The sequence below is a fragment of the Osmerus eperlanus genome, chromosome 12 (genome assembly GCF_963692335.1).
Source record: "Osmerus eperlanus chromosome 12, fOsmEpe2.1, whole genome shotgun sequence".
Lineage (NCBI taxonomy): Eukaryota > Metazoa > Chordata > Actinopteri > Osmeriformes > Osmeridae > Osmerus > Osmerus eperlanus.
The window spans coordinates 6,585,558-6,595,123 of NC_085029.1; positions in this window are offsets into that span (position 1 = coordinate 6,585,558).

Genomic DNA, 9,566 nt, shown 5'->3' on the forward strand with positions numbered 1-9,566 from the left:
CAAAGGAGCCCCAAAGAGCAATGAGACCAAAACATGAATTGAAAAAAGGCTAGAGGACTTCATTATATACACATTAATTTTCTCATGGGCCTTCCTTGGCTGTCCCTTCTCTGGGAAAGGAATTAGAAGGCCTTAATTGCTTTATCACCTAGCCCTGCGGTTTCCAGCAATCTAGCCAGTTGCGTTTTAATTTAAGTACCAGGAGATGAAGAGAAACTAGCCTCCACCTCGCCCTGAAGCACACAGGCGAGGAAAAGTAGAGGAGATGCGCTCCAAATTGGAAAACACAGTGCCCTGTAAATTAATAGAAAAAATCTACTCATTTGCTTGGTGATAGAGAAATAATTTTTCCCTTCAGGTATTTCTGGAAAGGCATTGTGCTCAGTCAGATGGCAACGCCCGAAGCACCTTTGGATGCTCAGATTTTCTTCTTTTTCTTTCAGCTGACCCCTTAAATATTTTTTTTACAAACCAGGGGGATTTAAAACGACCACTGATTTGAGGACCAATTTACAATTTACAATGAGAGGAGTGTAAAGGCCAGGAGTATTGTTAAAAATGCAATCATAATTAGAAGATTTTTATTAATTAGGGGCGTGCTTCTTCAATAGGGTAATAGGATTACATTCTCTGTAGATATGCTTTACATACCGGTCTATGGGGAAATGATCCCCTCTACCATCCTTCTTCTAAACTCTAGAAGTAGTAAACTCTAGTAATTTAATCTAATTTCTTTGAATCCTGTCAGTAAATCCTTTTCACATAAGTGTGTTTATTAACTAGTACATGGCAAATAAGTGAAAACAGAAACATTCTATGATAAGAATGCTTCACAGCAACAATGTTGACTTTTTTCTCTCCAGAAATAAGCAGGTAGACATCTGCCGGCACGAGACTGTTCACTGATCTTGATCAGCCAAGGCTGTTCTTATACATCGCACATTTAATAGAAGGAAATGCATGACAGGTGCATGGAATTGTGACAATTCTTCCATGTTGTTTGTATCTTTCGGCAGGAAGTTATAATTGATCTTACAGAATCAACATGGAGACTGTTCTCCCCGGCCCTTTAAAGCTTCGCCGCAGCCCTCTTCTCTCGGACACTGCCTTGTTTTCTGACTCCCATTCACAGGCACATTCCATTACTGTCTGTCAAACGTCTCCGGACCCTCTGTCCACACAAGTCTTAGGTTAATAAGGTGTAATTTAAATCCAAAATGCCTGACAGTACATTTTCTGATGGTATTGCTTGTATGTTCTGCATGGCTGTTTGGATCAAAGACTGGTTATCTCTTATATTGAGCTGTTCTAACCTCTGTCCACTCTGATTAAAGGCAGGGAGCAGGGTATTTCCTAGGTAATCAGGACTAACATGCAGGGGCAGCTAAAGACAAAGACAAAGACACTTTAACAAGTGAAAATGCAAAGCAAGATAGAAAATTCATTCAAACAGAGAGACATCTGCTATTGTCATGTTTTATGAAACACAGACAAGGATGATGACGTTTCTACAAACACATTTTTATTTTATAAATCCTTACTCATTTATGCTTGCAAATGGGTAGGAGAGGAGACTCATTGTGTGCAATAAACTGCCAAAACATGGTTTCTGTCAAGCTGAGGTGGGGGAAGACTGGAAAGTTTAAAGGTTGAGGCTCAACAGCTGTGTTTATAAATTCCCCTGTGCACCTGCTGGGGTTACTGAGCAAGTGCACTCAGGGATTAACTACCAGGTTAGGGGTGCACTGGGAGAAAGAGACCAAGTAACAACAGATTAATGTTGAGAAAGTATGTCAACACCTCCCAAGTGTATTCTCTCAAGCTATTCATTGTTGTAGTTACCGTGTAGGTTTAAGACTAATCTCTGCTGTCTTAGCTTTTAGGCATATTTACCAAACTGAAAGGGAAACTAGGAGGGAACTGTGCAGCAGGAACACACTCTTTTATATTAAATTCCATCCTAGATGCAATTAAGTACTTTCAAATAATTTCAAAAGAAGGCACAACGAGACTCAGAAAACACGAGTAGTCTAATAGAGACATTTAGATTTAGGGCAGGCAAGTTCAGAAGCATTTTAAGTTTTGCTATAGTTTGCTAGTTCTTGATTAAAATGTTGACATTTTACTAGGGATTAACCTGATTATTGTAATTGAATGTAAAAACCCATAGCTCAGCGTTCTACATGATCAGGGGAGATGGATTAAGAAAGAAGGCTTTCAAATTGAATATACCTCTCCTTCCACAGTCTCTTAATTGTGCTGTTTGCTACTACTTCAGTCACTGACCACCGCTATTTAGTCAAACTAATGATGATACACAGTCCAAGCCATCCCTAGATAATTAAAAGAATGCCCTTCTCTGTCTCTGCTTGAACTTCTTTTTGGTGAATTGACAGACTTGACACAAGGAAAAAACATATTGAGCTATCTATCACTTTGACCCTCTAAATTACTTGTGGCATGGTTTTCTGGGAAATGCCTATTTTCAAGATCTGTCCTCAGTCACTCATTATCGACTGCCTAAATCAGAAGCTGGGAATGTTTGCTAGACTCCTTTTAATTTATCACATCTACTTTTACCTATAGTTAAGTAATTTTATAGTTAAAGGATCTTTACTCAGAATGGCAGCTATAGAATTGGAATTGTATCTACAATATATGTGTGAACTCACAACATGTTTTATATTTTGATCATGAGCTTTGCAGATATTCTAACATGCTGAACTGTTGTATATGTTGCCAGTAAATAACTTTTAATACTTCCAAAACATTCTCTTTATTAAGTGTTTACAGAATTGTAAGAAAAAATGTAAACATTATTTTGTAGCCATTTTGTCAAATTGTGTAGAAAGATTCTACAAATCTATGTCTTGGCATGTTGCCCTGTCTTCTTCTAACTGGACTTAGTCTTGTGGCTGTGGAGGATGGTGGCTTTTAACTTAACACATTTGTGTCTGAGGCAGAGCCCTCTTCCACAGAATTGTTCCTCGGCTGCAGACTGCCAGCAAACCCCACGACCGGGAATAAGTAAATGAATAAATAGGCTGATGTTGAATTTTCCCCTCACTTGCCTCCACTGACACAAATGGGATCTACAGTAATTTATAACACTGTTAGAGAGGCGTCTCTCCCTCTAACCAAGGTGTCTGTCACCTTGTGTGCAGGGGGGGAGCCCTGAGTGGGGACCCGGTGAGCACTGACGTCCTGTTTTACGATTCCACACACACGGCCCAAAGGCTAAGTGACATCAAGCCTCATTATTGTCATCACATGCCACATTTGTAACTGGTTAGGGAGCAAATTGTGATAAAATAGGCTGATGCCCCTTCTGAGCCTCTTCTACTGATGCCGGACTTTCTCCTCAGGTGGAAAACTGTACTGCTATGGGGGGTTGTTATTTTGTACTTTCCCAGGCTCTTCCTAGAATACAGTTTATTAACTAATGGCCCACCTCTTGTTCACAGATAGTCTCTGTAAAAGCAAATGGCTGCGGTTGTTTGGTTGGCCACCAGCTTGGTGCACACGCAACATGTCACACAGCACAGTGACCCTAGACACCTGAACAGGTAGGAAGCTAAAGCAACACACAGAAGAGCACACATCCGCTTGAGCTAAGATGCCATCAGTGTTGAGAGCAGCCCCTCAAATGTTCTTTTTAATGCAAAGTGAACAAAAATGGCATGGGTCCGTTATTTTGAGTCATTACAATTATTCCACACTTATTCAACACCCTCACCTAAAGCATACCTCGGCATATGCTGGAATAATGAGGGGTAGAGAAATCTCTCGCTTGCATAAACCACCAATTGGTGAAATGAAAATCTGAGTGAAACAAAGGAGAGACCCCCATGGCGTCTGGGTCTCCAGTTTCTGTCACATATATTCCTTGGAGGTTTCATGTGACAAAACGCAGAAAGTTGCTTTGTCCTTCTTCTTGTCACGTTACACCCCTTACCCATAGATTTTTTTTTCTCTTCTCCTGTTGTCTCGCTGTCTGTGCTGTCAGCCCATAGCCTGGCACCTGCTCTCATGTTCCTAATTAGTCCCATTTAATTAATTATATACGGCAGCACATCTCCTTATCTCTTCCACTTCCTCTATATCCTTCTCTCTGTCTGTTTTCGTCATCTGTCGAGATCAGTTTGTCTGCAGAGTTTTTGCACAGTACACCACGCGACCTGGTGTGTGACTCGCGTGCGTGTCGAACACCAGGATACACGTGTATTGAACGTTGGGACACACACACGGACACTCAAGCGCTTGGTAGACTGAACAGAGGTTACAATGCGTTCTTTCTAATGGCTCTTTATTGTACTCCGATAGCCTGGAGAACTATGGGACGTTTACACTAGTGATTGGCCTCAGGTTGCATGTGTTGATCTTGGTAAAGGAATACCTGTCGGCATTACAGCTTCACAGCTGCTGCCACCCTGTCCTCCTCTTACCCTGGGATCCATGCCTGGCAGAAGAAAAGAGCCTATCAAATATTTACTCCCTGATCAACATCACACAAAAGGAGCAATCAAACTTTTGGCCAGACCGGTGGACTCTAGTCTCATTGAGTTTCCTACTACCTCAACAGTGTTGTGTCAGCCATATGGATGTCTACCCTGTAGTTTGTATTACATTGATTGAATGTTGCTTTTTTGACTGAAAAGTTGCTATAGGACAAAGTTGCAGTATAAAAGAGGGACAAAGTTAATTTGATTACCTACATTGTTAGGATGTGAGTGTGTAGAGGGACACGTTTGATAGCTTAAAGAAAAAGTTTTTGTTTTAGTTTTTTTTCAGGTTTGGTCTTTGATGCTTCAGGCTCTCAAAAAACAGACAGTAATATCTTACAAAAAGTGCTGAACGAAGATCATCTGATTTGATTTATGAACGGTTCACTTATGAAGAAAATAGTCCAAGATTTACACCCTAAACCCTTGCAGTCAGTTTGCAGTAAATGAAATCTTTGGAGGGAATTGTAATGTATTGCCTTGGAAAATGTATATTTTTCAGTAGGTGGGTGGATTTCATTCTATTAACCTCTGCGCGGTGTTAAAGGATCTGTTTATGGAAAGGAAATGACAAGAAGTCGAGTTGACAGGCCTGGAGTGAGACAGTTAAATGCCCCTCGCTGCTCTGGATAATTAATAAATAAAGTACCAGGGGAGCCCTGTCATGGCTTCCTGTATGACAGGGGCTGTCTCCAGAGCGCTAAAGCATTAAATGACCAATTCCTGTCAGGCTAACTTCCACCGCTCTCCCTCGGCACCCTCTCTCCTTCTCTCCCTCTCTCTTCCCCTTTACCCCCCTCCCTGTCTTTTTCCCCCCTTGCTCTCTTGCTCCCTCTCTTTCTTCCAAAGAGAGCTACTTTGCTCTCTTTGCTCTGAGTTTTTCAGCGACTGATGGCTCTAGTTCATTTCTGCTGAATTAATTGGTCCCTGAATGAATTCTGTTGACAGGGCAATTCATCATGTGTTTGGCCTGACAGTGACTGGGTGTTGGGAGAGTGGGGGTTAGGGGGGAGTGGGAGGAGTCAGGGTTATGGGGGGAAAAAGGATGGGGTTGATGATTCTGCCTTTTTCATACTTCCATTTTTTCTACCTTAGTTGAAATGCTTTAAACAAGAAAAGGTAGGCTGCATCAAACTGTGTTTTTTGTTCTCTTTTTTGTTCTCCCTCTGAATATCTCCATGTTCCCTGGGTTGCCAACCAACCAGCCCAACTGACAGACCCAGCTGATTAAAAGATCCTCTGTTGGCTTTAAGAAACTCCTCCCCTTGATTGGCCATGCAGGTTAGACCCTTAACCCTCTCCAGACTCTGGGACTCCCAGCCACAGCGATGTGGCTCCTAACATTGAGTAAGGCACATTGCATTGGGCTTTAATTGCATCATGTATCACACAATAGCCATTAAGGGTCATTATTTACTGGTGAAGGCTAAACGAGCTTAGGCCGGGGTTGGCCAGGGGCCCTAGTTGTGGCAGGGGATCTGACTAAGGTGCCAACCCAGTCAGTCCCTTCTCTGGCTGAGTGCAGTTGTCACCTGCAATGATACATCTAATAAGTGGACGATTTTTGCGTTTGAAAAGGATGTTGCTGTGAAACATGCCTCTACACCCCCTCCTCTGCATGCCTTACACCCTTTTCCTCCGACTCCTCCTTTTCCTCTCTCACACACACACACACACACACACACACACACACACACACACACACACACACACACACACACACACACACACACACACACACACACACACATTCACACTCAAGCAGAGCATTTATTATGTTCAATCAATCAATGTTCACTCATTAAGCACCTCCCCTGAAGTGTCTCCTGGATAGCCTCACACAGCAAGAGTCAAAAATTACCTCATAATTGCTGCTCAGGCATCATAACAAGCTAGGCTGCCCCACTGACACCGCCATGCAAACAGGTCCAGCACAGAAATTGATGGATACCGGAGAATCGGATTATATATTGCCATATCCAATTAGATACAGCACATAAAGCAGCAGATCTGTTTCCTGTTTTATAACATCAAATTGATGTTCACATATACTGTACAGCATAGAGACATAAATATACATAATGTCTTCTCTCTTTTCCTTTTTGGCATGTCATAGCAAACAATATTCTTATGGATTTATTGTACATTTGACACCCCAGTGATCAAGTCATTACTCAGTAAGTGAAACACATTCCAGTAGCAAGATCTGCAAACTGGAGCTGACTGGCACACATTATGATTAGAAATAAATTAGGTCAACGTTGGGGTTATAGTATGACACTACACTATTTAAAAGTCAAAATACCAGATCTAGAATCATAGCGTAACTATTGAGAATCTACCTCAGTCCTCTTGAAGCAAACCAAATAGGTGTATGTGTAAATCTTCAAATGTGTTGATGAAAATAAAATAAAAAATTCTTACCCACCAACCAAATCATGTGATCTAAGACTTACTTGAACCCAAAGACAACGTACACTACAGGGTAAGTCTCTCTATTTTTGGAGAGCAGTCTATTGAGTTAGCCCAAATGGATAAACAGCGAAGGGGGAGAACACTGGAAACCATTTAGAGAATTACTGCTGACTCAGTCTGAGAAATAATTACATTGCCAGTGAAACTGATGGCTGGGTTAGATAATTCAATTGTTTTTCACAAATTAATTAAACATCTTTGCTACCAAAGGGACCATTCTAGACCCTGTAAATCAACATTTCAACACCCAGCATTTATCTGTTCCTGAATGAACCCTTGTTTTCCAAATTACCCCCCCCCCCCCCCCCCCATACAAATTCTGTCAGCGTGTGATGTTGATAGAGACTCAGCATTTTCACTGTTGATTTGAACCTCTGACTTGAAGCTAGGCTCCCTACCACCACACATTGTTTGAGTAGCAAATACAATGACAGGTGCTTTTTGTAATGCCTTGCTGATAGAGCCAATCAGCTCATCCGATCTCAGATATGTTTTTTTTCTTCCTGTGGATGTTGTTTTCATCTGGCAGGCTGCAGTAAAGATGAGCTTGATTGACAGATGCATCCGGGTTCACAGTTTATTGGTTTCCGCGAGAGAAGCCAGATATGCCAATTTAGACAGGGGAGTGACAAAAAAGTTTCCATCTAAATGGAATAATTTTACTACTGGGAATTCTCGGCTGGGGGAAAGGGAAGGAGTTGAGAGTTTTTTTTTCTTCTTTTAACAAGGGCTGTGAATGACAAACATATACGACAGTTAGGGGCTGACAGAACATCCGCTTTTGATGCTTCACAGGGGAGCCATGAAATAAACAACAGGCAGAGAAATTGAATTACAATCAAAAAGTGTCTCTTTTTTGGAGAGTGAGGGAGTGAAAGAGCTCAAGACCCCTCTCCCCATGTACTTTCAGAGGTCGTTATTAATCTCTTTCCATAAAAATCATCTAATCCCTATTAGGCTAGTCAGTAGGTGACAAGACTGTAGTGGTAGAAGGTCCAATGGATGGACACCAATGCAGCCCAGCCTATTACTGCTAATTTCACATAATCTAATGTATTAGTTTTGTCAAATAGGAAAAGGCAGCGGGGGTTGCTAATTGTGTCTGGCAAGCGTTCAGGTTGATGTATGTTCCTTGCAGATGGATTAAAATCCACTCATCACTATTACATGTGTGCAACCAACACAGCATTGAAATGCTTTTGGGAAACACAGAAGCAGGACTAGAGAATGGAATCTGGTATCGACAATGAGATTTACACATTCATGTAAATGTACAGTATGTAATATATTGTACATGTTGGGACAACAGTTAAGTGTATACAATATGCAAAAAACACTTTCTAGCCTTCCTATGTAATCTCCTGTGCACAACCCAAATCCTTCGCAACTTGCACAATGCTAATCAGGACAGTTTCGTTCTTATTATAAATCAATAATGATGCAAATAAGTCACTCAGCATAGGGTGGTGAAGGGATTAAGAGAACATCAATCGTAAAGAGAGAAAGAGGGTGAATTATACTTCAGAGGGATTTCCTGCATAAACCTCTCTCTGTAACGTCACACTAATTGAATTCCGCCTCATTGCAAGAAATAATAATTCTGTTTTACAAAGCATAGGGAGGTTAAATACTCTGTGTGCTCAGTGATCCAAAACACAGAGAAAACATTCAGAGGCATTCTCACTGTAATCCTTATCCTCTCAAAGTACTCTTTTTACCCTGAAGTCTGCTTGTTATAATTCTAATTCAATTTCGGTTATATCAAAATATCTCTTGGGGTGATCAAATGGGGGGATACATTTTACTTACTTGTCTGTTGCAAAATGGAGATATTGAATTCAAAGTTCTGTCCTCAACTACTGGTTTCAGAAATATGCATATTGACAATGAATTAATCAAGCATTTAAACGGTTATGTAAAATGTATTTTTTTCTTTTCAAAACGGTATTGGAATAGCAATTGAAGCTATAATTTATTTTATATCATGATGAGTATGTTATATCCCATCTTTACAGTATTTACATCGATATGCTCTGGTCAGAGTTTACCTCTCACCCTCTTAAGTTGCATAATGCCAGCGCTTTACATTTGGGGAGTGTTTGTGAACCGTCCTCCCATTGAGAGGGTTTGGTTACTTACAACAAGATATAATGTTTCTTGCAGTTGAACCACTTGCAGTTGTTGACAGCAGCTCCAAATATGTAGGGAATGTAGTCAAAGGTTTCTTAAATACAACATTTCAGTTGAATCAGTCTTTCAACAGTTTCAGTGTAGTTTCAAAACATGCAGTATGAAGAGGTATGCTGAAAAATCTCAATCATAGGTGCGGATGATCAATACAAATAGTCCTCAAATCGGTTAATTTAGCCAAATATGGCTTTTTTCTTTCTCAGTCCATAATGTACTTAAAATAACAGAATAGTTTTACAAATGCCCATTTCTTGCTCCCTCTCCAATTTTGTCAAGGAAACGCTCCATCAGGTATGGAAGATGTAAAGTTAATAAGACACATTTTGCTTTGTGATCTTAGAATCTATAAATAAATATTTTTTTGAACAGGAAATCTGTCATATCTAGATCAGAAACACA